Source organism: Uranotaenia lowii, chromosome 3 (assembly GCF_029784155.1).
Source record: "Uranotaenia lowii strain MFRU-FL chromosome 3, ASM2978415v1, whole genome shotgun sequence".
Lineage (NCBI taxonomy): Eukaryota > Metazoa > Arthropoda > Insecta > Diptera > Culicidae > Uranotaenia > Uranotaenia lowii.
This window is the reverse complement of record NC_073693.1, coordinates 92,089,024-92,115,718: the sequence shown is the minus strand read 5'-3', so window position 1 is coordinate 92,115,718 and position 26,695 is coordinate 92,089,024.

Sequence of the window (26,695 nt, the reverse complement as noted above, 5' to 3'; positions counted from 1 at the left end):
GGCTTCTATAAGCCAGAAAACGCATTTTAAAGTTGTGATCCGAAATTAAGCTCATTCATATATATATAGATGATGTAGTATTTTTTACCCCTAAATGTATGCTATTCTGCTGCATACATTTAATTCGAACAAAACCATAAATTACTGCAATTGGTGGTTTATGCGTTATGACATCACAAATGTATCCACAACTATAAATTTTTAAACAGCTTCATTTGATTTTTCATTAATTAGAGAGTTTGTTGCAACTTACCCCTTTTTCTTAGAAGGGTGAGAATCGCATGTTTTTGTAAAAGCCCAAAAAGGGTTATTTTGTGTGTGCCCAACCTACAATGTATACTAACCGATTATACTTAAATATTAATCTCATGATTGTTTTACTTCATTTTTTGTTTGGTTCTACCAACAGAAAATCCATTAAGACGCTTTAAAGTGGCTCAAAAATTATTAAGTTATGTTAATCTCGCAAAAGCTGCATCCACTGAATTGCCCACAGTTTCGCTTAAAAAAGTAGTATTGGACTGAAAAGTAGCAGAAACTGAAGAAGGAGCATTCAGCCAACTAGAATACAGATTAAACGAAGTAAAAGTTGAAAAAAACTGATAAATGAAAAAAGTGTGCGTCGGCCGATGGGAGATACCAGAAATAAAGTAAAAAAAAATCTTACAAAAAACAATAAACAATTTTTTTTCAAATTTTCATTTTTCCATTTTATAATTTAATTTTTTTCATGACTTATCAAAAGATTACCTTCATTTTTTCCATAGAAAGTATTTCAATCAAACGAATGGTTTTTAGATACACGCATTCGTAACTGGCCCATTTATGATAGCAGTAAGTTCAATGTACGTGCTTTACAACTTGACCAAATCCATAAGCAAAGCAGAGGATTGGTAATTTGTCATCCCGAAATTAGAATGGGATGAATAAAACTTGATAAATTTCACGCGACGCAGGTTTGAAATGATCATAATGCCAGCAGTTCATCAGAAAGTTTGAGCTCGATGAGGAAATGAAGAGGAGTTAAGTAACAAGCCTGAATTTTAAATGAAGTTTTGAGACATTTTATATGAAGAATCTTTGAAAAAAGGGTTTTTTTTATCAATACCTTTTTTTAATATGAAGGAAAAAAAAGTAAAGTGTTATCGGATTAAAATGTGATCTTCTTAAATTTTTAGTAATTTTTCATAATTATTCATATGAATAAACCTGAACACTCCAAACTTTGTAGATGTGTATGTAGAATGATGCATCTATTTTGACATTAGATCTTTAATTATCAAAATGGCGTCCAGGTAAGAAGAGCTACGAATAAAAATTTGGTTCATGCGTCGTGAAAATCCAAAATTCCGCTCAGAAATAGCAAAATCATTCAATGTGGCCAAATCAACTGTCAACAAAGTAATAAAAATGCTCTAGGAACGTTTGCTGACAACTAGGAAGCCTGGATCTGGGGGAAATTGAAATTCAGGAACAGTCACGAACAGAAGAGTGACTAGCGAGATGTTGCAAATAAGTGGAGAATATTGTATACAACCGAGTATGAAGGTTAAAAACGATCTGGAATATCGACTTATAAGGACTGCTGATAAGGTAGTGACTGCTTATCGGAATGTCAAGCAAAACCATACGGCAAAACCAAGATCTCGGAAGCTGTATACGACATTGTTGACGAAGTCTGGTTGCGTGATAATGGACGACGAAAACCACGCCAAGGCAGATTTCAGGCAGCCTCCTGGACAGCAATCCATGGGAAAAAGCGGCAGACATTTTCAAGCATATTAAACTATCAAAGTTTGCCATGGAATATCTTGTTTGGCGAGCTATCTGTACCAACGCATGGCTTGAAAGCGACATTTTTGTTGCAACCGGAACCGTCAACCAGGAAATTTACGGAAAAGAAAGTCTTCAAAAGCGTTTGCTGCTTTTTCTAGAGAAACATGACTTGTTTGACCTTTTTTCCGGATTTGGCATCCTGCCATTATGGAAAAAGGCCATGGAGTGGTATGCCGCTAAAAACATCCAGGTTGTGCTCAAGGATAAAAACATTCCCAAATCACCAGAAAATTGCTACATCTGCGACATACATTCTCGAGTTCAAATGATTCAATTTTTTTTTTCAATAACGACCGATTACACCCATTTTTTGCAAAGAATAACAAAAAAAACATCAATTGCTTTTTCTGTTACAGACATTTTTTAGAAATTTATTTATTTTTTGTTTTTGCATATAATATATTATATTTTTATGAAATATTTATTTTAAAAAATTCCTTGCGATAAAAGCATAAATTGAACTCGTCAACATGATCCCTTCTGTGAATGTGATTAAACCAGCAGAAATCCAAACCCCATTATGAGAGCATGAGAACCGCTGGTAAATTTTCGGTACACCATCAGTAATCGGAAATCTTAATTGGATCTTAGTAATTAAAAACTATTAGACAAAGCTGCATTCCGATCAACTTTGACATATGCTTCACCAGTATGGTCAAATTGTGCCATGTATCATCGAAAAAAGCTCTAAGTGTTCCAAAACAAATGCTTTAAAATCATATGTACATAATCTTCTTGCTTTAAATGCTTTAAAATCATATTTACATAATCTTCCTTGATGATAAGGCACCGATGATCTTCATGAACTAGGTAAAATCGAAAAGCTAGACCAATTTTGTGATAGACTAAGCTTAAATTATAATCAGAGATGTGCTAGCTCGAGCTTCCCTATTTTAAGGGATATAATTTAGTGAATGTGATATTATTAAGTAATTACAGTTTGTTTTGTTTTTCTCGTTGAAAAAAATCAAAGGTTTTTTTTCCATTTTTCCTAGAACTGAAATCAACACTTTTAAAAATACTCAATACTTGCTTAGACTGTTCGAGAATAACTTAATTATGAATAGTGTAAACTAAACTCATTCTATGTAATTTTAGAAATTGATTGTATGTATCATTACAATTTTAGTTGTTTAATAAAAGAATTATTATAGTATTTATTTGCCAAGTTTTTTTTAAATAAAATAACTCGGAATTGCTCCGCCGTGAATCGTGGAAGGAAAATTTTGACAATCTTAGATTATTTATAAATTTGAAATAATGATATGCTTAAGGCTAAGGATCCTTCATCTAGTTAGCAACTATTTTAAGGGGGGAGTAAGGTCCAATGGGTAAAAAAACACCATTTTCACGAATTTTTTTTAAAGCTATCGTTCGAACAAATGTAAAATGTATCTGTAAAATCTCCCCAAAGTAAAAAAAAAGAAAATCGTTGAGGTTTGGTATTTTATATGTAGAAAATATGTTCCGAACTTGAAAAGAATCGGTGAAGTAGTATTCAAATGACGATGTCCATTGACTTTAAAAATGTGCTTTCAAGAAAAACGCGTTTGAAGTTTCTGCTCTATCTCTCTCTTGCAGTATTAGATAAGAGGAGATAAAGGCCTATAATTTCTACAGTTTTGCTTCGATTGACTTGAAAATTTGACACAGCATTCTTGAAAAGTTTGACAATAAGAAAATAAAAAAATAAAGAAAATCGATTTTTTGAAAGTGTTCGACCCTACTCCCCTCTTAAAGATATCTTGCTGAAATTTGACATCATCTTATTGGATATACATATTATGCATTTTCAAATTGTTTGGCACCTGTTCCGACATGTTTTGTTCCAGATTTCATTGAAATCTATCCTCTTTTTGATAAACGCCCTTTAAGCGACAAGTGATCTGATGTCCTTTTAGTAAGTGGTCACATCCTATCCTATTGTACTTTTGAAATCTTTGATAGACGAAAGATCAATATTTGAAGAAGATCTTATGAATTTGGAAGGAAGTTGAAATATCTAATCTATTTTGTTTCATGGATAATAATTCATACGGAAATATTGCTTTCAACAGTCTTACTTAAGAATAAAGTGAATTACCGCCATTTTTTCAACAAATAAACAACGTCTTATGTTCATTTTCATAATTCTTTAGATCCTGGATCCTATCAGCTGCCTGTTCACTCGGCTGGATAATCATAAAAAGTGCTTCTGTTTGCAATTTTATTAATATTTAATTATTTAAGCATTTGAAAACCCAATAATTATTGTGAGTGTGAGAATATAATTTGGGTTCAAATATAAATAAAAATGTTGAGCTCATTTGCTTGTTTTTGCACATTTGGATCGTTAAGGTATGTAGGTACATTGTTCAAAAAATTTTCCGTTTCAAATGCTTTTTGCAAAATGTGTGAAACGCGCTCATTTCGTTTCTTATGGCATTTCCCATTAATTTGCATCAGTACCTTCACACTTTCAATGTGTTGGTCTACTTGTCTCGTAAATGTGTAAAATTTTACACATTTACATTTTCGTAAAATTAACTAGCTTTTCACACTACTGCTACTATTTTTCAATAAGACATATCTTATGATATTTGAGAAAAATGTGTTTAAAAAAAATATAATTATTCTGTTTGACTGATTCATACAGATTAATATTGAAATTTCGAGGAAGCAGTTTCAAATCGACCAACTTCAATAAACAACGCAACAATGTTGCCAAAAAACACCAGTAAGCCTTTGGTGACAATTAATGGTCAACTTTTCCCGGGAAAGGTCCAATTTATCGTATCACACTTTCGCTGGCCCAAAAGAAGCAACCTTCATCATTTCCCGCGGGATAATCCATGACCTTAATGCAGGCAGCTAGTTGCCCCATGATCTGAATTTCGCGTTGAGTCAGTTGGAAGCAAAGAAGGAGAAGGACGGCAGCAGCCTGATTTAGTGCCCCCAGCGGTGATCCCGAACCATTAACGATTTCGTTATGTGGCAAGGATTATTTTTTTAACCTCACTTTTTCACCTTACAGTTTCACCTCGTCGCGGTCGGTTGGCGGAGAGTTCAAAATTTATCTGACTGAGCGTGATTTATTGTTAAGCCAATAATTGTTCCACGGCAACTGAGCAGTTTATTTTTTTCTCGGCTTCCTCTCTAGATTGAAGTCCTTAGGTACTACTTCAGCGGCCTTACGATGCCTGTCCAGGTCCACATGCCGCCGCTATAACTTACTTTATGGGTAAGGTACTTCGGGAGAGGGATTTTTTTTTTCGTGCCACAACATGCGCGGGATTGTTTTTATTCGTTACGAAAATGTCAGAATCACCGGTATGTCCTGAATATTTCTTGAAGCTGCCGTTTAGTGGCTGCACAAAAATGTACAACATGCACTTGATGGTGTACCGAAAATTTTCCAGCGGTCTTCATACTGTCAAAATAGGTTTTGCATTTCTGCTGGTTTAATCACATTCACATTAGGGATCATGTTGACGAGTTCATTTTATGCGTTTATTGCAAGGATTATTAATTCATATTAGCACAGACAAACATAATTATTAGTATGCAATACTAAGAATATAAGCAAAATAAAACAAAAATGTATAATGTAATAAGTGGTATTTATGACTGATTTTTTTTTCCTTCATTTTTGGATTACTGAGTCAGTAAAAATATCTAACAGCTTTGGAAGAAGTTTTGCACTTTTTAAACGATTATCGGAGTCAATGGAACGCCTTGGAAATGTCCATTCAAATAGGAACATTTTTGACGATCAGTCTCAGCCAGCAGATCCTAGACATCTTAAAATGGATTACTTTCTATTCTAGTATCACTTTTGCATCCTATTGTACAAAATTTTGTAGGTACTTCTAGTATGTTTAAATAGATATTATATAGAGATACTAGCAGACCCGGTAAACTTCGTCTTACCGTGTTAAACTTGGCGTTCATTTTCCATTTTTTTCCTCGCTGATTAATTTAAAAAAAAAGCATAAAATATTGAATTGTTAATCCTTTCACTTTTATGAACATGTGCTAGTTTTTTTTTACATTTCCTTCCTTTCCGTTTACTCGAAATGTCCCGCTTAATTCTATCGAAATAAAACCTTATAATTTTAACTCAATCCATCGGTTCTTTATTTAAATCATCAAAAAATAACATAAAATATAAAATAACATCTTACATGAATACTTTTTATATACTTTGCCAAATGATCAGGTATCAGGTTCTCGTTGCAAATTCAATTTTTTTCAGCACTCGACGTAATCGTCCAACTTGGCATGCCTCGTGCTTAGAAATTCCACTTTTTGTAACTTGTTCCATGAATAACTGCATGTTGATAATATGTATGTTTCGTTTATTGTATAACAATTAGTTGATTTATTCTGCTTTGTTCAAGTTCACATTAAGGTTTTAATAGAAATAAAAAGTTTTTCATTTTTTTATGGAAATAGAATTTTGACAATCGGGACAATTTTTGGAGTATTTGGCTAATATTTTGCCTAAAGCAGCACTTTCAGCTCCCAGTTAGTTTTGGATTGTATATTTTTTAGAGCTGAAGAAATTAAAAACATTAGAGGAGATTTTTTATTAACCGTTTTCATATCCTCACTTTTTGTTATGAAAAAATGGTTTATTTATTTAAAACTTTCACTTATGCTTGCAAAAAATCAAAAAGTTATCTCGTTCGGCCATTAAATACATCAATTCTATATAATCTATTTTAAAGGAGAGGCTCTTCATGAATTTTTAATTTTCATAGATTTTTATGTTGTTTTAAAAATTTGAATGGCGCTTGATACATCATCAGTTTAGTACATTTGTGCATGTTCAAAAAATGCTTTCGATCTATTACTTTTAAAAAATATCTTATTATTTTTTCTTTTTTTTTATATGAATCAAAACTAACCTTTTAAGCGTATTGGATTACACAATTGTATGTAAATCTTCCCACTTTCCATTTTTCAAACGTCCGCAAAGAGTCATACCATTATTCCATATGCATCTTTACTAAAATTGCTGCTATTACTAACACGAAATCATTATTTTTTTATTTTTAAAATCATTATATGGTTTTGATTCGATCGGCAAAATTTAAATCTGGGTCACATCTAGGCGTCATTCATTTATGTGCTGTACAAATGAGCTAGAAATCAAGATGAAAAAAACACATCTAGGCTTCATATTGCCACCACGTGCATTAACAGTATGCCTGTTTGAGAAATACGCGCCCAAATGTTTTCACTAATCAGTATGCTATGCCTCTTCCACAAAGTTTGCTGGCGACGCCTCGACCATGGAGATGAAAAACAAACCGCCCGGCGCCCAAAGGAAAGAAAATTTCTCAAAAATGGATGTCATGACTTTTATTTCATTCAAATTACTACAAATTTAATTATTGTAGATGATTGATGCGACTTTTTGCTATTTTTATTCGATATAAACCGATTCGCATGCCTACAGAATATTCTAAAAATAATTTCATTTGAATCTTTTGGGTCATTTCGGAGGAGTAGTACTACCACAGAGAACAGACGTACAAGCTCGAACAAAAAATCGTCAAAAAAGTGTGTAAAATTTCAAATGTTTTCACCGAAAAAATCCGTTAGAAATCGACTACAAACAGTGCTATCTATTGCGCCGTTCGAAAGTCACAAATCAACTTTATAAAGTGCCCAGTTTTCGAAAAAGCGTAATCATATATCAACTCACAAAAAAACAAAAAGGGTCTTGGGATTTTTACACAAGTTTTGTGGGCTAGCTTGTACGTCTGTTCTCTGTGGTACTACAAACACCGTTACAAGAGAATTTTATATAATAGATTTTTTCACTATGCAATGTGTTACGAAACTTCAACAGCGATTTTCTTGAAACATGCAAAGTAGCTTATGAGCTACAGGTCGTATGCTACCTGTTCAAAACTGACTAAAACTTTGCTATTTTTCTCAGTTTTGTTTTGACAGTTCTCTTTGGTGTATTTGGAGTCACCTGGTGGCCCAGCCAAAAAACAAAAATTGGTTCAAAATGGTCATTGGCATCTTAAAACAGGTTCCATAATCTAGCTTGTACGTCTGTTCTCCGTGATAAAAATATAATAACTCAATTTGAGTTTCTGTATGATTTTGCAAATAAAGTGACTAAATTCGAACAAAAGCCGGGCATTTTACAACGAAACTCCACAGTCAGTGGCTGCCCATGGCGTAGAGGATAGCCTTCAAGTCTTCTAAGCCAACGGTCCTGAGATCGTATCCCGGTCACGGCAAACATTGTGCACGTTCTGTGGGTTTGTGGTTACAGCATTGGTAAGATGCTAGTCATCATATTCTCGAAAGTTGTACGCTTAGAGTTGAGGATAAAAGAATCTCTTCGAGGAAACATCAAGTTTCATTGAAATGCTGTATGTGTTTGTGTTCGTTTTTTTATTTTTTGAAAACTCGGGCGATTGAACCGGACCGGACTTTCCAGAATTTTTTGACTGTATTCGGACAAGTTTGAGAAAATTAGAAAATTTGGCAGGCTGAGTCTAGTTGCAAAGCACGGACATTAGACTTTATAGACTAAAAAATTCTGAATCAGTTTATTTAAGATGACTGGGTTCTTTGTGTTTTTTCTAACAGAGAAGAACTTCGCATTTACCAGCCTGTGGGTTCTTAAAAATGTTAAACATTTACTGAGCTATGCGCTCAAATGATATGAGTTGAAACGGAAGGAAAGGTACCAAAATGTTTGTTTTACAGAAAAATAAGCTACACTCTAATTAGATATGATAACAACATCCATAAACCATTTTATAAAATGCTTTCAATATTAGCTATGGTGTCAAGTCACGGTGTCTTTTTATGGCCACTATAAAACAAGAAAATTGGCATCTATAAAAATTTTACTCACTTTCCTATGCTCATCGCAAAATTCGTGAAAATAATACAAATTGTGAAATTATTTATCGGCTATATCGGTGAAATTTATATTCTTTGAGAAAGAATATTCAAGAATTGAAAGATTATAGACGGAGAGAAGATTAGAATAAGATGAAAGATGTTGAAAATTGAGCGGAAGGGTAATTTTAATTTGAAAACTTTTCATCACATTTCATCGATTTGTTCCTCACGGGCCTACTATCTTGTAGTGGTTGAGACAGATAGAATTGTAGCAACCATTCTCGGTCGTATTTGAAGCTTTTCTGAGCGATCACATTTCATCTTTTTGTTCGTTCGTACTGCAAGTTTCCGCTTGTGGGACGAACCACGCTAGGCCTACTATTGTGTGGTGGTTGCTACAATTCTATCTGTCTCAACCACTACAAGGTAGTAGGCCCGTGAGGAACAAATCGATGAAATGTGATGAAAAGTTTTCAAATTAAAATTACCCTTCCGCTCAATTTTCAACATCTTTCATCTTATTCTAATCTTCTATCCGTCTATAATCTTTCAATTCTTGAATATTCTTTCTCAAAGAATATAAATTTCACCGATATAGCCGATAAATAATTTCACAAAATAAAATTTACGGTGATTAACTCTTCATTTAAAAAAATAATACAAATTTTTATTGAAATTTTGCATTCATAAAATACGTTTTTTTATCATATTAACACCAAAAAACTTTGAATTTCAATATTTTTTTACTTACATGTGCTTGAACACATTAAAATTCATCAAAAAACTTGAGAAAAATGGTCTGAAATAATTTTAATTCTGATTTTACGCAAGAAAATGAAAGTTTGTGAGTCGAATTGGGGTCATTATTTAATTTCTCAAACCCTGAGGTCATAAAAGCTTTGTATTGGTTTTAATCTCATCTATGATTTTTTTTTACAGAATTTTAAGCAATGTTCACATGAGTAAATTTGAATTTTTAAGTTTGTAAGGGGAAAAGGAATGCATAATTTGTTATGAAAAATCAACATCATTTATGTTTTGTTTCTGGAATCAGGCCTGCTTATGGGTTCCAATTTATAAATTCTCTAAAGTAAATTTTCCGCTTAACAACTTTGTCGATGACTGTTACTTCGTATCTCATAATGAAAACTGGTTTTAATCTATTGAATATATGTATATCTTTTTGCATTGAAAAACTATCAATTCATCTGACATCACTGCTGGTGCCTGTCGTGGTGTTGCATGGCTCCACAGACAACCAGAAGTCGTATTTTATTTTACAGATTATATCGCAAAGAGTGTTATTTAAACTCATTTTCGTATATCTGCACCTGCAATGGGCGGCCCATGCATATTCTTCATATTCTTAATCGTATTTGATTGCATTGTACATTTGTGTACGACAATTCGCATAAAATCTGTGAAGGGACCGATATACGATGATCAACCGTGATTGGAAGATTTTGTCGTGCTATGCATAAAATAATTTTAAATTAAGATTTTTATCATCATAACAACCAGGTGTTAGGTCTTAGCAGAAAGTACATTTTTCTATCAAACAAAATTAATAAAGTAAGAGATTATATTTTAAATGAAACAATTAGTAATAAAATTTTATTTTAATTTTTAGTATGTTTCAAAAGTAACTTCAAATTTAAGTTTCTTAAGTTATAAGGATTTATAAACTATGAAATGAAATGAAAAGGCATAACTCACTCTGTGATAGCATATTTAAATGTTTGTTCTAGTATATGTGTAAATTTCGTGCATATATTTTTTACTGAAACAATGAAATTTCTCGTTATTTGAACAAAACTTGTAAACTGAAAAACAGAAGATAAGCTCGCAACTCTGCTTGCCACTTGGAGATATATGCAATACAATAGTATTTCGCGTGTCTGATTTTCGTAAAACGTTTTTGCTGTCAATCATAAAAGAATACAAATAAGTTCAATAAAATCGTTTATGATAATGATACATCGATGATTGGAATCGTATTTAAAGAGGCTTCAAAATGTTGGTCTATTTTTAGATCATCGATGACGTGTTCTACGATTTAAAAGATTTTAGTTATAGAAATAAACGATTTGCTTTTGGTTTAATGCCTTTGAAGCAAATCCCCCTGAATATATATATTCCAGATAGCGTCAAGGAACCATCCTGAGCTGCTGATCGTATCGTCAGGGGATCATGTCCAGGTGCTTACAATAAATTCATGAACGTGGAAAAAAATCAGCAATCAGGCAAATAATAAATTTGTACGATATAAACTTGAATTTGACAGCAAAAAAAACGCATGTTTTTGAAATAATCTTATTTTTAATTTTTTTTTGGGATGAATAAACCAATTGATTTAAAATCCCAAAAAAAAAATATTTTTATTCAACTGACGTAAAATGAGAGCCTTGCCTTCAAGTCGCACAAGACGACCAAATAAGTCGTCAAACTTTCCATATTGTTACGAAAAATGTCCTATATAAAGCTATTCCCAATCGCATATTGAGCGAAGACCTACAAGATTACCACCCTCATTCATCTATATGATGATGTAAACTGTCATAGCATATTCCAAAATGCATCAGGGTAGTCGTAAATGTTTCGCATGACAAATCGTGCAAATCGTAATTCAATACAATCCAATTCGAGAATATGTGTGCTAATGTACCTATATGGCCTCTAAAATGATACGTAGGGGGAATTCGTCTACTACCGAACACTTAAGGTTTTTAAGCAATAACTTCAAAAATAGATTTTTGTAAATATTGGTTCCTCTACTGATTTGAAGAGTATCAATGTTATGATCACTCAACTACATTATAAAAACATTAATTTACAACATATTCTTGCCTACCTGTCTCCACGTTTCAAAGGACCGAGTAACCTCAACTACTCAAAGCCCTGTTGTGTACAAGTTCATTCTTTACCAGCAAACACAGCCCCCATAACAAGATCAACTTTCTTAAATGTGGTAAGAGAAATCATTTCATGTTAGTTTTCACTCATTTCCAAAAGTGTTGTCTATGGCCGGACACTACGAGTTATTTCATCAAAGTTGTCACCAATGGCACAAAAACGTAGCAAAATGACTGAAATCACTTGCACAGGTCTTGTGAGTATGTGTTTTCCAATACTGAATGTTCTCTGAAGCCAGTCATAAATTTTTTTTTAACAAACCAGAATGAAACATATGTTTCCAAAAAACTAGAGAAAAATTCTCTATGACCGGACAGCAAAATTTTAAGTTTCTCAAAGGACCAAAATAGTTTCGTTATTGAATCCTTAACTTCTGCTAACCATTTGAGGGTGCTATAGAGATGAAAAAATGAAAGTTTCAAGTTGAAATCATCTATAATTTTTAATATTTTCTTGTCCGGTCCTAGACAACAACTTGGTGTCCGGTCATAGACAAATCGCATTTTTTTTTTAATTTTCCTAATATTTCGTTTGAACTTCCGTTTTATTATCTTATATCTACAGTAGTCGAAAGATAACCAATCAACGATGTCGTTCATGTGCAGTTCAAGTTTTACAAGCCAAAAAAAATTACCACAATACAAAAGCAAAATTTAGGCGATCCTCTACGTACTACTAGCAAAACCTTCAGATGCCTATCATTGGTTTACCTTTTCAAATTGGATTACCATATTTCTAACACCATATCTGGCTACAATGTACTTTATTTTCATGGCGTTTTTTGTGTTTTCGAAAAATCTATGTTGTCCGGCCATAGGCGATGTCCTGCCATAGACGACTTCCCCCTATATACTGGTTTTGCTGCATTATATACGATATGTTTACACGTATATTTGCACGTATATTTGCGTTGCAAATTCGAAATACCCACCAAATGGTTGTCTGGATACTTTTCAAGTAATACTTCGCTTGGCATCAGCAGTGATGTCAGCTGGACTGATTGATTTTCAATGTCAATGAATACCCCTATTAAACAGCTAATAACTATTCGCCTGTTAAGATTCCAAGTCACGATCTTCGACAAAGTTGTTCAGTGGAAATTTTTCTTTAATGAGTTAATAAATTGGCACAAAACCCATACATCATTAATGAGTTGATAAATTGGCACAAAACCCATACAAATTATGATGATTATGATGAACATGGATGAGTTCGGAACGAAAACGTTGTTTTTAAGACCCCGGGGAATAAGAAATTTGAAAATGATCCCAATTCGACTCAGTCTACTATAAAGTATTTTCAAAAGTACTTTATTAAAAGTGTTCTTTCTAAAGTTGATCTGTTTCGAAAATAAAATGCAGTGTTTTTGAGATGAATGAAAAAAATTCCCATCTAGGACTGGACATCTCTGCTTTTACCTCCCGTCTAATTGTTTATCATAGAAGACAAACTTAAAGATAATCAATTTTACATTCGAAAATTTTACCACAAAATGCCCTTTAAGTAACTTATGAGCATTTATCACTTCCCAAACGGTTAGCTTGCATCAATGTTACTTCAAGTAAATCCCCGATATTCAAACGTTTGTACAAACGTTTGAGAGGTACAATATAACTTCCAATAACTTACTCAAAGCTGCATTCTGTTTTGTAAACAAATGAATCTAGCGAAAATATCATCAAAACAGTGTCCTCAAAAATTCTCAGTACGGTGTCACTAGAAAAATATGTGGGATCGCTCTGTCCCTATCAACAAGCAATTTAGGCTACTTTGGAATAAAATCGGCCTGTGATGTAGTTCAATGAGCAGAACACTATTCAATTGAAGAAATGTCCATGAGTTCAAGCCCGAGATTTAACATCGAACTCAGGTGCACCGGTTAGGTTAATCAATAACTGTCTGCCAACTGCAAAATGGACAAGAAGACTTGGTGATATCATGATATCCGCATCGAACACAAGGTAGTCACTTGGGACCCCTTCTCTTCATTCTATTGATGAACAGCTTACCAGAAGTGCTTTCGGACGCATTCGTGCTTATCTATGCCGACGATGTAAAATTATTCATGCCTGTTAAAAGGATTAATGATTGCGAAAAACTTCAACGTGATTTGGATGCGTTCACAGATTTTACGACCAGAACAAAACTGAAACTGAACGGCCCAAAATGCGCAGTCATATCATTTACCAGGAGGTTCCCACCGATCCAGCATACTTACTCTCTAGGCGGAGAAGACGTAAGTAGAGTTTTCAGCGTACAAGATTTGGGCGTTAAACTGGATTCCGGATTGACTTTCAAGGACCACATAAATAACCTAGTATCAGACGGACTTGCAGTTTTTGGAGTGGTGAGGCGGTTTGCTGGCGAGCTGGAAGACCCCTACACAATAAAAAGCCTGTACGTTAGCATGGTAAGATCGAAATTAGACTTTGCGAGCATACTTTGGAGACCAATGTACCATGTGCATATAAATCGATTGGAAGCCGTCCAGAAGCGATTCGTGAAATTCGCAGTTAGGAATCTTGGTTGGGCAGACGACATGCCAGAGTATAAAAATCTGTGTCACTTGTTGGATCTGGATTTGTTAGAGCACCGGCACCGCATCAACGATTTTTTATTCTTTTTAAAAATAGATCGAGGTATCGTGAATTCCACCTTTTTGAGTTCCCGATTGACGGCTAAATCCAGTACCTTGGCTCTTAGACGACGTAGACGTTACGCTCTTGAAAATCGAAGAACAAATTACAGTCGCAACGAGCCAGCATTCCGATTTATGAGAGAAGTTAACAGCATTAATAATATTATAGATTTAAACTGCAGTGTTCAAACAGTGAAAAATCAGTATGTGTTATATTAAAGGAGGCAACTATACATAAGATAATTTTAAGATATCGGGATGACGGGCTCAGCCTATATATCCATCAATAAAATCAATTATTTTGAACGAAGCAACGTCATTGCATTTGACCACACTTCATGCTCATACGACTGCGTATTTCCAAAGACGCGAGAAGAATGATAAAAATGTTGAAACGGCATCTGTCAATTTGCAGAACGAATTTCGAGCTCTTGAGCTGCCGACGATGTATGTATGTCTAATAAAGTGAACTGGCATGATCGGTAAAGCTATTACAACGAGCTATGGAATTTTCGGTAGAATTTGTAGCAGAAGAAAGGAATTTCGGATAAAACCGGCGGTTATACATCAATTATTGAAAGAAAGCGGGTATTGGAATTGAGCAGGCATGTACCAAATCCACTGAAGTATCCGCCTATTAGCAAACTACATTCGGACCTGATAATGACAGTTAAACGAGCTTGGTCACGAGAAAAGAGAGTGATCATAGATCCACCCACAAAGCAGACTCTACTCCAATGATTACCTTCCTTGGAGATAGAATTATTGGCACAAGATTCTATGCCGCGCTGGCACTAGCAAGCTTTCTTATCGCTGGCATTTTCCTCACAGCAAAACCGTATTGCCTATGGTTGAAAGAAACCAAACAAAAACATGTCCGATATCCCATCACTGCTGCTCATATTTCTGTCTATTGAAAACCAATGAGGTTGTATCTGGGAGGCGGAGAAAATAGGTCAAGATCAATTCTAGCATGCAGAGTTCAGAAATTTTTCCAGTTAAAAGCATTGGAAGCAGAAGTTTTGAATTCTTGTTGATTTTTTTTTTAACTTTTGGACGTATTTTATCCCGCGGATACCTAAAAGTGCATATCCAATACATGCATTTGAACGAGCTGTATTCTTCCATATTCTCTTGTTTTGCCATTTAGGTATATGATTTTTCATTTAACAAAACTTCTTGCAATCCTAGTAACTCCATTTTATTAAACCTTCACATGTGTTCAAATGTGATTCTCTTTTATGTACGCATCGCTTATGGTTCCATTGATTTTAACTATCTGTTAATAATAACCGCTTCAAATCATAGAAGAATATGATCTTAATTACATCATTTATATCTGTTACATCAAGCGCAAAATTTGGTGTATTTTCCTTATATTGGACAAGTGTTCAGTCCCTCTTATCTTTGGATATGTAACATAATTTTTAGAGGTAATTGTCTTTTCATATACAGATTTTTTATTTTAACCGCATGTCGACAGTCATATCTGTGCCACCTTATGTAGATAAGTAGTTTTTTCATGTTTCGATACATGTGTCAAGTTTGCTTAGCATTATTTAGAATGGTTATAGGGTTAAGAAGAGTCGAAGCTCCTCTAACATCGTAATCAGATATTTCGTTATAATACGCCCATGCTGGTTCTAGAATCCACTGCTACAGCTTCGTGCAGTTTTAATATCGCTTGTGTCAAATTTGACGTCATAGAAACTCATTGTAGTTGTCTGACCAGAGCACTAACTGGTCAGTAAAATAAAAATATATAAAAACAAGACTTTGGGTTCTGAATCTCCTGTATGGTTTAGCTATGATTCAGAGGTACTGTTGTATCAATCTTTACCTCCCACTTAATGTTTAAATGCCTCTCTTTTGCCTGACTACATTTCTTTAGTGTATGTCTGAATTTACCAAAGTAAGCTTAAAAAAAAAGTCTAATCTAAAAATAAAAAAAAAAGCTTTAAGGGGGGGGGGTAGGGTCTAACATTTTCAAAAAATCGATTTTTTTATTTTTTTTATTTTCTTATTGTAAAACATTTCAAGAATGTTGTGTCAAATTTTCAAGTCAATTGAAGCGAAACTGTAGAAGTTATAGGCCTTTATCTCCTCCTATCTAATACTGCAAGAAAGCAAGAGCAGAAACTTCAAACGCGTTTTTCTCGAAAGCACATTTTTAAAGTCCGTGGACATCGTCATTTGAAAACTACTTATCCGATTCTTTTCAAATTTGGAACACATTTTCTATATATAAAATACTAGACCCCAACGTTTTTATTTTTTGATTTTTTTATTTTGGGGAGATTTTACAGGTGAAAAATGGCGGATTTTTAAGTGAAAAATCGTAGTTTTTACTTCAAACAGCCACAAAAATTTCATAAAAATATTTTTAAGTTAAATAAAAACGTTGGGGTCCAGAAAAACATCTATTAAAAATATTTTGCTCTGATTTTTTTACTTCAGATGATTCTGTGCTGAGATACAGTGTCCACCGCAAATCCTGTTTTCTAAAAGGCATCCTCGAAAATGCTCCGTCACCGCCTCATTTTTCAATATTTTTCTACGAAAAAATTACTAAATGTTCTTTTAACAATGCTTTGTATAATGCAAAAAATTTGAATACATTTGTTTGAACGATAGCTCCAGAAAAAAATCGTGAAAATGGTGTTTTTTTTATACCCGTTAGACCCTACCCCCCCCTTAATAAATCCCTATGTGGATAGGCTAAATGTCAATTTTGTCGTTATAAAATCGGTTATTAACCCTCATTATGGCATCCTGGTTAGATCATTTTCTGATCATTATAAACTCAAATCTCCTGAATCTTGTAGTTGTGAATGAATGATTCATTTCGGCTCATTTGTTTGCTAGACAACGTTTATGTATTCTCGCCTATCCTGTAATAAGTGTATCTTGTTCTAAGAATTTGAACTAAAATAATGTTCTGTCATTTTTTACCTAATGCTTCAAAATAAATATATTTAATTTGTTTTCATATATTTTAATGGTTTTCAGGTTTCACAGGTATATGATGAAATCTATTTAAAAAAAAGGCTAGGCACAACTTTCCCGTTTGTTTGGATAACGTGCTGTTATTACCTTACCCATTTTGTGATACCTGATCATGAATACACCAACAAATCAGACTCTTCTCTAATAATGACCTTCCTTGAAAGTGGAATTATCGGCACAAGATTCTAAACCGAACCGGCACTAATAAGCTTTCTCATCGCTGGCATTGTCCTCCCAGCGCAACCGCATTGCATATGGCTGAAAAACCCAAAAAAAAAAATGTCCGATATCCCATCACATGACAATGGAGGGTAGAAACAATCAGCCGAAGGCTTGTGATATAGCTTAGTCGGTAAGTCAGTTCCTTCCTGAGCCGATGTTCGTGAGTTCGAGCCCAAGAGTAAACATCGATCACAGTTGTACCGGATAAGTTTTTCAATGGCTTACTGACTCAGGAAGTACACTGATTAAGTTATCGGACTGGCAAGTCGAAATAACAATTATGCGTTGAGTTCGATTCTCATTTATTTTTTTTTATATTTTGAGATCAATTATCCAATAGGATGAAAATGTAAAAAAAAATGTTTTTCTAGTTCCGCTTGAAACAAATGGTTCTTCTCATCAAAGGTTTTTCGTATAAGATGTTTCAACTGCTGGAGGATTCAAGGATCAAGGATTTTTTTTTCTCGATTGTACACCGAAATAAGGAAGCAGCAGGTTTAAAAGACAATGTTGGAAAGACCAAGGCGATGGAAGTGAACACAGACTTGATCGCTGTTCCACGATAGCTCGGCGACAACTTTAGAAAATGGGATGCTTTCAAAATTTTGGAAGTCTGATATGACATCACCTGAAGATTATTGTTAACCGCATTAGGATCAATCTGCATTTGCGGGTCTTCGAAACACCCATAACCATAAGATTTCTGAACCTGCGATCAATTAGTGCTGGAACCTTAAAAATTAAAACGGTTTATTTTTATTTGTGACCCAAAGCGAGATTTTTGAAATGTATAAAATTAGTTGAGAACCACCCATCCTATCTGCCGCATCCGATTTGAAGCCATCATCCCGACGACACGTGCACCTGCGCTTTAGATAAACTACACTTCGCGTAGTTAACTTTTGCCTTTGCCATGCACCCGACCGAGATCATTGCATTGGTCAGCCTTTTCCCGGATTTTCTGAGCTCGTTTGCTGATTACGACCGACCGGGGGTGGCCTAAAGGGTAAGATTTAAGGTTCACGAGCTCGCTTTCCCGGTCGGGTTTTTTTTATTCATTCTTGAGTTCCTGCACCGTTGATAATCCGAAAGCTTTGCCCAATCGTTCACTTTCGGCTATCGAGGGCCATAAATATTTCCCGCATTTAGCGAGGGATCGTCGTTTTTTTTGGATACTCTGCAAAAAACTTCCCTCAGCTCCTTACTGATGTTAATAAGGAGTAACGAGACATGAACATTTGAGGTATTTTTCGACCCGATTATCTCGGTGAAGGGGAAACAGATTATCGCGTGCTTATGGAGGTTTTTCAGAAAACGAGACAAAAAAACGCGTATAAGGATTTATTTAAAATTGCTCACAGCTTAGCGATCAGGAACATGGGATACAGCATTATGCCACCTATGGCAATCAATTAACCTCTCGAAACATGCTGCCTATAACAAATGGTTATGGTTATTATAATCGTCTAATTCTCATATCGAACCCGAAAATAATCGGCGTTCGGCAGCCTTGACAAGATTCGATATTTATCGCCCGCAACTAACCGTTTATCTTCGAGGATTTGGAAACGCTCGAAACAAAAACATCGATTTTCATGTTTCACCCGTCGTCATCGTTTGAAATTACCCAATCCCGCTGTTTTCCGCTGAAAAGACCTTCCTAGATATTAGCGCACCTTATTTACGACATTCCATCAACTGGGGGTCTCCCATATCCAAAAATAAAGAATCCTTCCCTCCTACTTTCCTATCCCCAATTCTGCATTTCCCAACGCTAAACGTTTGCTCCCACACGACCAGACGACAACTTTTAGGATATTTTTTTCTTGTTTTTTCGTCTTTCGTCTACGCGCCACGCCGCCGATTCGCCGAAACACGATAGGGGTCATAAATTGGAAGTCTTAATTAATAAAATATCGATTAGGAGGTAGTGTGTTCGGTTTTGTTCGCGATCGGTTTTCCGCCTCGTGGGAGATTTCTCACCGATAGATCGACGACGACGTTCAAAAGTCCATTAGCCGGGCAAAATAGTCGTTTAATAAACCGCACGCATCTAACGATCATCATCATAATCAATTTTAAGGATTTTTTCTCATCTTTTCCCGGTTGATCGAGTGCTTCCATGGTAGTTCTGCTAGATTCAGATGAGCTAACAGTCAAACAAAGGCAATTAGAAACCGGTGTTTCGAAGCTAAACATGCGCGAATCCGAATAGTTATGGTTATTGGGACCACCCAAGCTGTTTTGTTTTTGCTCCAATGATTTGGGCATATTAGTGACAAACTACGGTGACATTAGCTATACATCACCCGGATTGGCATTCAAATTGATTGAAACAAAAACCTTTTTGGAGCCGTAAGAAAGTTGTTCACCGATATTTTGGTAGAAACATGGATTATGCATTCTTGAATTATGCAAAATATGACTTCTGAATGCAAATTTAGCATTGCTTATTATAAAAATATTTTTACATTGTTTCATCATCAGGATCATAAATTTCCCCACCTTTCTCAAACCAAATGCCATTTGTTAACTACAAACTACTCAGTTCTGAGTAGCCATCAGCTCAGTTTAGCAAAAACGCTACCGTCAAACGGGACATCATGTAACAGCGGAGTCAGTGTTTGTATACCACAGTACTTAAAGGGTGATACGGCCAAAATTTGATCAAGGGAAAATGCGTGTAAATCGGTGAAATCGTTTATTTAAAAAATCAAATTAAATTTCTTTTTCAAGTTTAATTAGAATAAAATTCAGGAAAAATGTTCAGTTAGGCTTCTGCTTTTCCAAATCCGAATTGCCGGGCCTTACACATAACTTCTGCCATCAGATTTTGTACAGCCACCTTGTCCACCTTCTCCGCCGCAAAAAGCCAATTTGTCTTGAACTGCTGCTCGTTCTTAGCAGTTTTTTTTTGGTTTTCTTTAGGTTCCGCTTGACAATAGCCCAGTATTTCTCAATTGGGCGGAGCTCTGGCGTGTTGGGAGGGTTTTTGTCCTTGGGAACCACCTGCACGTTGTTGGCGGCGTACCACTCCATGGCCTTTTTACCGTAATGGCAAGATGCCAAATCCGGCCAAAACAGTACGGAACAACCGTGTTTCTTCAGGGAAGGCAGCAGACGTTTATTCAAACACTCTTTCACGTAAATTTCTTGGTTGACAGTCCCGGAAGCTATGAAAATACTGCTTTTCAAGCCACAGGTACAGATGGCTTGCCAAACCAGATATTTCTTCGCGAACTTTGACAGTTTCGTGTGCTTGAAAATATCTGCTACCTTTCCCCTTCCTTTTGCCGTATAAAACTCCTGTCCCGGAAGCTGCTTGTAGTCGGCTTTGACGTAGGTTTCGTCGTCCATTACCACGCAGTCAAACTTCGTAAGCATCGTCGTGTACAGCCTCTGGGATCGCGCTTTGACCGTCGTATTATGTTTTTCATCGCGATTTGGAGTCACTACCTTCTTGCAAGTCGATAGATCGGCTCGTTTTTGGGCTCGATGCACGTTTGTAGACGATACATCCAGCTTTTTTATTTGCGGCATCTCGGAGAGAGAGGTTAGGGTTTCGCTTGAAACTACCGGCAACTCTCTTTGTCGTCTCAGCGGCTTCTGGTTTCCGATTTCCCCCCGATCCAGACTTCCTGACTATCGACAGACATTCCCCAAACACTTTTATAACATTTGTAACGAATGATTTTGGCAACTTTTAGCGATTTTGCCACCAGCTTTGCGTGCGAGTAGCTCGGATTTTCGCGATGCGCGAGCAAAATTTTGATACGCTGCTCTTCTTCCTTGGACGGCATTCTGACAACTGAAGAGTGAATTCCAAAATAAAAATAGGAGCAATATTCTACCCACACACACACACCTTCAAAATGAGGGGTGTTTAGGTTTTTTAAATGCAAAATTGAAATAAATTCGTCAAGTTGATATTGACCAAATTTTGACCGTATCACCCTTTTATTTTCAGAGAATTTTAATGATATTTTTATCTGGAAAGTGTTAAAATATTATTCATTTTAACTAAGTTATCTCTAATCAGGATTGACTTTTATAACAATCCCCTGATCATTTGGATCTTTTTTTTAGAATTTTAGATCATTTTTCCTCGAATTGAATTCGGATAGTATGGCAGGCAGATCATGTTTCTCTTTCCATAGCAAGCGATAATGAAAGTCTCAATGACTGATCTTGAATGGCTTCAAGGATCATCTGCCTTACTTTGTCTTACCCGTACAATGCACCAAAAGATGCAGATTCCATTCAAGGACCGAAGCGGCACCCATAATAACCGCAGCGAAATTGATGGCTACCGATTAGAAGCGAGCCGAGAGGAAACAAAAGCCAGCACACTACACAATAGCCGATCCTCGATCGGAGTGAAATTAACGAAAATATTTTCGTTTCCAATCCACAAGGTGCCCTTTTGAAAGCCGAAGTTGCGTGGCGAATCGATCCGAAAATGTGCGGCGCGGCTAAACGGTTGGATTGGACTGCCTCTTGTTGCAATCTGCAGTGTTCCTGCTCGCTTTTGTTTGATTGTTGTTGTTGTTGCCTGCCCGACAAAAGGGATAATGAAGTTCTTTTGTTCGTCCTTGATAAGCGTTCGGTGGGCGTTGTTGATCTATCAATGAAATGAAGGCGCATTTCGTAGACAATGTGGTGGCGCAAGCTTTTTTCCATTCGTGCTGTTAAGAACAATCGATCGATGTTAAGGATGTTTGAAATGTGTTTTGTAGCTAAATTTCATCAACGATTCCGGGAACTAAAGGACTATCTTGTATTGTAGTAGAGATGTACCGAATATTCGGTCGGCCGAATATTCGGCGCCGAATATCGCCTAAAAACCGTTAAGCCGAATATTCGGCTCACCGAATAGTTGAGCTAAGTATTCGGCCGAATAGGCCGAATACCTTCTACAGACTTGTAAATTGTTCAAATAAATCGAGTAAAGAATCCAGATAAGTCAAACTGGACGAGATATCCAGATATTATTTAATACTTCTCGAGTTTTGCTCTGGTTTATTCAGATTATTTGCTAAATCAAATAAAAAACTCAAATGCCTCTTTAAAATTTTTAAGATTTTGTGTTCAATTTTTCAAAAATTTCAAAATATACATCTATTTCGCTCTTTTTTTTTCAAAAATCGTTCTGAATGCCTTACCGTCTGGATGCGTGATGTTGAAAGTATGGTTTGCTTAAGGTTAAAGATAATCTATCTTTTCAACAACTATTTTAAAGATATCTTGCTCAAACTCGACCTTCATCTAATTTAATCTCAGAGAAGCAATTTCAAATCGCTTGGCACGTTTTGACATGTTTTATCCCAGGTTTCACAGGAACGCACTCTCTTTGGTGATAAACGCCCTAGAACCAACAAGCCATCTGATGTCTTTCCAGTTATTGATGACATCTTAAAAATCAGAAAGATTCCTTCTTAAAAATATCTTGTAAAACATCATCCGCTTATATCATCTGGTTGAAAATAATCAACATGGGGGGCATTTATATGGAAGAAATAGAAAGCATTGAAATAATTGCTTAAGGTTTTTTTTTTATAGAAAACTCTATAGAATATTCGACCGAATATTCGTTTGGCCGAATAGTTGAAAAGGTCAATATTCGGTATTCGGCCGTTCGCCGAATACCACTATTCGGTACATCTCTATATTGTAGTTTTTTTTTAAACAAAAATCGTAAAAAATGGTTCTCATAAATATTTACATTCTGTTACCAAATATCTTGTTAACATCGACAATTGCAGTCCACTATACCACAAAATAAGTTCTGCTCCAATTATTTTCCAATAAATTTCGATCTTCCTTGAAAGTCTTTATGTGGAGAATAAATTTCGCGACAGGTTTGCCGAACACTTTCAACCAATTAAGCGATTTATAGCTACAAGCCCATTACCCGAATACATTTCTGTCACCTTCAAGAGGAAACAGAAAAAAATCGGGGGAAACAAAGTGTTTTGTGAAAGAATTTCTCGCGCCATCACATTTAAGCCGTCATCATCGGCCAACCGAAAATGATGCTTATGATGATGGCGTCGCTTATCTTCCACTCATGTGTAATTACATTTTTATTTGATACCTCATTAATATGAGATCTGCCGCTGATCCGATGCGTCTTTTAAAAACGCGCGTGATCGCCGAGCCAACATCATCCTTAAAGCAGAGAGATAGAGCCGAAAAAAGGAAATAAAAATATCGGTAATCATCATCACATCACCCTAATGAGGAATTAATTCAGAAAAATTTGAATCACAAGCCGATGCGAAGATTTCAGCTTCTCTCGCCAATCTATGGTGTAGAATGGTGTCCGAAATGACACCTTTTCGGTAGGAATTTTGGGAACTGTTTTCGGTAAAACATTCTTAAGCAAACGACAAGGGAGTGGTAACGAGTTTTCAAATGCAACTGCAGATGGAGCGAACATTTTACGATCGATAATATTTTATTAGAAACCGATAGGCAGCTTTCGGTGGCAATTGAGTGTATTTTTAAACACGTAAGGATTTCGAGAATTTGACCGAAATTAGTTTTATGGCAACTTTAACTTCTTGTTCAGCTGCTGCTGTGAACCCTAAAAATGTTGTTGAAGGCATGTGACATGTAGGTGCCGTTAAATGGGGTTTATCGGGTCAGTTTCTAGACTGTTTTCGATCAAATTCAGCACAGAGTAGCAGACCATTTATATAATGTTGTATTGCAATACGATAGCGGTTAAATCAAATTCTCAAAAAAAAAAAACAATACATAATTGAAAGGAAACGACAGATAGTTTAAGCAGAGGCTTAGTAGAAGAAATGTGATGGGAGTTACGAACTGAACCATGACACAAAGCAACAAAATTCACATTTATAGAGGTGCAAAGAAATTAGAAGCTAATTCACCCATATTTCAAATATACATGTAGGAGATAGCGATATCGATTAGAGCGAGAGAGAACAATTCAACATAGAGAAACATTGAACCATATCTAGAGGAGAGTTCCTTCTACCCTCGCGTGGAACAGTCGAGTTTTGTGCCGCGACGTGGTTTTTATACTCGCCGAAATCACAATTAGTTATGTAATCTACTTTCAATATTAAAGAAAACGATTATCACATGGGGGCTCAACAGAGATTTTCCGCGAGTTTGTGAGCCAAGTGAAAGTGATTTTAATCGAAAAATAGCATATTTTCGATTGTGAAAAGCGATTAAGAATAACGCCAAGATGGCTACCAATCGTTTTTGAAGAAATTAAAGTGGCACCGAGTGTTGCGAGAGCCGTGAGATTTGGTAGATTGTGCTGTGAGGCGTGAGATAGTCTCCACACAGTGAGACCTATGTGTTTGTGAAACGAGGAGAGTGCATGATGTCTGTGAGAGACAGCTTGCAAAATTTTACAGTGAAGGCTCTACGCGAATTGTGTTAAAATAACAGCCTAGCCAGCAGCGGCAGAAAATCTGAGCTGATTGAACGGCTGCTTGAGTGTGAAGAAAAAGACGTGTTCTACAGAAGTGCTATTGCCAACGAAGAAGATTTGGTGCAATCAACCCCAAAGCGGGAAAATACGCCTGCAAATCGCGTAGAAATGGGGTCCAGCGACGAAGAAGAAAACCCGAGGTCGACGTACCGATTTACGTTCAATGATATCGGTGACTCCCTCGAAAAGTTTTCCGGCGAAAGCACCGATCGTGGCTGAGTGGCTTGAAGATTTCGAAAAAACCTGCGATAATTTCGGGTGGAATGATGTACAAAATTTTTTGTATGAACGCCGATTGCTTAAAGGAACGGCAAAGTTGTTTGTGCAAAGCTCGTGCGGACTCAATGATTGGATTTCATTGAAAGATGCCCTCAGTGACGAATTTGAGGACAAAGTTACTAGTGTCGAGATTCATGAGCTTTTGCGAAACCTCAAAAAGAAGAATGACGAAACATTAGTGCAGTACATCTACCACATGAAGAATATCGCTAAACGTGGCCACATCGAAGAAGAGGCCGTGTGTGAGTACGTGGTTCGCGGAGTGAGCGAAGATCCCGTGAACAAAATGTGTTTGTACGGGGCACGCACACTTGCTGAGCTGAAAGAGCGTGTGAAGCAGTACGAGAAAATGAAGAACCAGCAACGTGATGCCGTTAGAGGCAACAGTGTGAGTGCGGGAGCAAAAAGTGAGAAGAGAAGTGCGAAACCAAAAAGTGAGACATCCACAAACACAGATGACAACGTTCGATGCTATAATTGCGGTGGTCGTGGGCATTACGCGAACGATTGCGAGAAAAAGTCTAGTGGTCCGAAATGTTTTGTGTGTAGTGAGTTCGGGCATAGAGCGAAAAACTGTAAAAAAGGTAAACAATGCGAGCCTGTGAACGCAATTACGGAAGAACGAGTACCGATTGTCGAAATCTGTGTGGCCCATGTAAAGTTACGCGCGCTGTTCGATACTGGAAGCCGCTATAACGTTATGTGTTAAAGTGTGTACCGCAAAATTGGAGAGCCACAGCTGTTTGCTTCGCCAATGACGTTCATTGGATTTGGTGCGGTAAAAACATGAGCGCGTGGTACCATTGTTGTGGATGTAAACATTGGAAGTGACGAGTTTGCCAACATGACCTTCTACGTTGTACCGACTGGTTGCATGTCGTATGATGCAATCTTGGGTATGGAGGCATTGGATCGTCTGGATGTGGAAGTGAATAAAAGTGGAGTAGAGATTAAAAAGATGAGAGAAGAAAACGACGAGTGTGTGTTGCTGATGACCCTGGAGAGTGATAAAAATGAGGTTGCCATTGATGTGGTGCCAAAGTATGCTGCAAAAGTGAAAGCTATCATCGATAGCTACAAGCCGAAAAGTGACGTGAAAAGCAGAGTGCAAACCCGAATTATTTTGTCTGATGATGTTCCGGTGAACATCACCCCTCGGCGTTTTGCACCGAAAGAGAAGCAGATCTTGGAGAAAACCATCGAGGAGTGGCTGAAGGCTGGAATCATCAAGAAGAGTGTTAGTGAATATGCGAGTCCAGTGACTTTGGCTGCGAAGAAAAATGGATCCATGAGAGTGTGTGTGGACTACAGACAGTTGAATAAAAAGATCTTGAAAGACTGTTTCTCGATGAGAAATATATTCAAATTTATAGACTAAAAAGTGCTAAAGTGTTCACCATCCTGGATTTAAAGAATTCGTTTTTCCACGTGCCAGTCGAAGAGTCGAGCCAGAAGTACACCAGTTTCGTAAC